General features: G+C 42.6%; 1 pseudogene; it reads left to right on the top strand.

The window, feature by feature from the left end:
* Positions 1-1,099: 1,099 nt before the first annotated feature.
* On the top strand, positions 1,100-2,014 carry LOC148121514 (1,5-anhydro-D-fructose reductase pseudogene; annotated as a pseudogene).
* The last annotated feature ends 510 nt before the right edge of the window (positions 2,015-2,524 follow it).

Below are 2,524 nucleotides of genomic sequence, written 5' to 3'. Positions count from 1 at the left end.
CCCTAGACCCCTTTCCCCTTACTTCCCACCTGATCTACTATTCTAGTATCCCCTTACTTAAAGTTCACCCATAAATTCTATTCTATTTTCCCCTCCTAGGAGATCTATGTTTATTGCAAGTCCTTTCCTTTATACCTAATCTTTCTGGGTCTACAGTTTCTAGCTAGGCATTTACTTAATGATTATATCCTCATATAATTGAAAACATACCCCATTTGTCCTTCTGTGTCTGGGTTATCTCAGGATGATTTTTCTCTAGTTCCATCCATTTGCCAGAAAATTTCATGGTGTCTTTTTAAATTATTTTAACATCTGAGTAATAGCCCATTGTGTAAATGTATCACATTTTCTTTATTCATTCTTCTGGTGAGGGATATTTAGATTCTAATTTCTGACTATTATGAATAGAGCAATATCTTAGGATTTCTATTGCTGTGAAGAGACACCATGACAATGGCAAATCTTTTAAAGAAAAACATTTAATTAGGGCTGGCTTATAGTTTCAAATCTTTTGTCAGTTATCACCATGGTGGGACATGATGGGATACAGGCAGTCATGTGCTGGAAAAGGAGCTGAGCGATCTACACAGGCAACAGAAAATGAACTGCCACACTGGGCATGGCTTGAACATATATGAGACTTCAAAGCCTGCCTCCACAGTGACCTACTTTTTCCAACAAGGCTATACCTAATCCAACAATGCCATACCTCCTAATAGTGCCACTGTCTATGGACCAAGCATTCAAACACACGAGTCTACATAGACCCTACTGTTGTGTGATATTTTGATTGCATTCTGATATGAAGTTTGTTTTTTAATCAGAGGGTAGAGTTAGCCACTAGCTGACTAAAATTAATCATAGAGGTTTTGGATGAATGAAGAAGTAGTAGGGTCACTCTTAGAGAGGATCTTAGCACTTTTGGAACAGAAGAGTTATTAAGTCACTGGTGGCTTCTCCACTGCTTATCCAATCTTCTGTGTTCTTACTCTGATATCTGACACCTGAGTTTTACTGATACAGAATAAATAAACATATCGCTTTCTGAGTGCCAGCGGCCGCCACGTGCCCCTCCAATGCTGGTTGCTGGTTGAGCCAGAGAGCCAAGGGGTACCATGGAAATCATCCCTATAGTGGGCTTGGGCACCGGGAAGGCCTAACCAGGAGAAGTGGCTGACGCAGTGAAGGTGGCTATCGACTTTGGGTACCGGCATTTCGACTGTGCTTACTTATACCACAATGAGAGTGAGGTTGGAATGGGAATCAATTCCAAGATCAAGGAGGGTGTGGTGAATAGAGAGGATCTGTTTGTCATCAGTAAGCTGTGGTGTACCTAACACAAGAAGTCTTTGGTGAAAACAGCACGCACCAATACCCTGAAGGTCTAAAACTTGGATTACCTGGACCCTACCTCATACACTGGCCCATGGGCTTCAAGCCTGGAGAAAAAGACATACCTTTGGATTGCAATGGCATGGTTATACCCAGTAACACCAGCTTTCTGGACACATGTGAGGCCATGGAGGACCTGGTGATTGAGGGGCTGGTGAGGAAAGGTGGGATGTCAAACCTTAACCATGAACAGTTTGAGACACTTTTGAATAAGCCTGTTTTGAGGTTCAAGCCAGTAACTAACCAGATTGAATGCCACCCATATCTTACTCAGAAGAATCTGATTGATTTTTGCCATAAGAGAAATGTGTCTGTGACTGCTTACCGTCCTCTTGGTGGCTCAAGCAAAGATGGGGCTGACTTGTTGGATGATGATGTCATTCGGAAGATCGCAAAGAAGCATGCAAAGTCTCCTGCTCAGATTTTGATCTGATTTCAGATCCAAAGGAACGTGATAGTGATTCCGAAATCTGCCACTCCAAGTCGGATCAGGGAAAATATCCAGGTATTTGATTTTGAATTAACAAAAGAAGATATGGAAGAACTCCTCAGCCTTGACAAGAACCTCCAGTTGACCACATTCCCACCAACTGAAAATCACAAGGACTATCCTTTCCACTTAGAGTACAGTGTCACTCGCCCTCTTTTGTTCTCAGATCACCAAAGTTGGCAACACAGATCCACCTCTGCAGAGGCTGTGTGGGCTCAGCCAGCAATGACAGTAGCAGAGTTAGAAGCAAGGAATATCCTGCCTAGAGCAGAGGACCAGTTCTTGGAAAAACATAAAAATCTAGGGGTGAGAAAAGAAAGTACCATGTAGGCCGTAGCTGTTACTGAGTTGTTAGGGATAGCCAAGCTCACAGAGCAGTGTAATTTATGGGGGTTAGTCCTTGTGGTTCCTATCCTCTAAAATGAGATACTGATGGCTCATGAATTAAAATCTACAAGTCAGCTTCAATAGCAAAACAAACAAACAAACAAACAAACAAACAAACAAACATATCATCGCCATTCAACTCCGGGTACAAAACCACAATACAGTTGGTTACCCCTGACTCTTCAGGTAGTTCAGCCACTGCTGGCATCTGCAGACAGTTCAGCCACTTCCGGCATCTGCAGCCACAACTAGAGT

Source organism: Myodes glareolus, chromosome 7 (assembly GCF_982192425.1).
Source record: "Myodes glareolus chromosome 7, mMyoGla1.1, whole genome shotgun sequence".
Lineage (NCBI taxonomy): Eukaryota > Metazoa > Chordata > Mammalia > Rodentia > Cricetidae > Myodes > Myodes glareolus.
The sequence above is the reverse complement of the archived record's forward strand: the minus strand, read 5'-3'. Positions and strand labels throughout refer to the sequence as shown.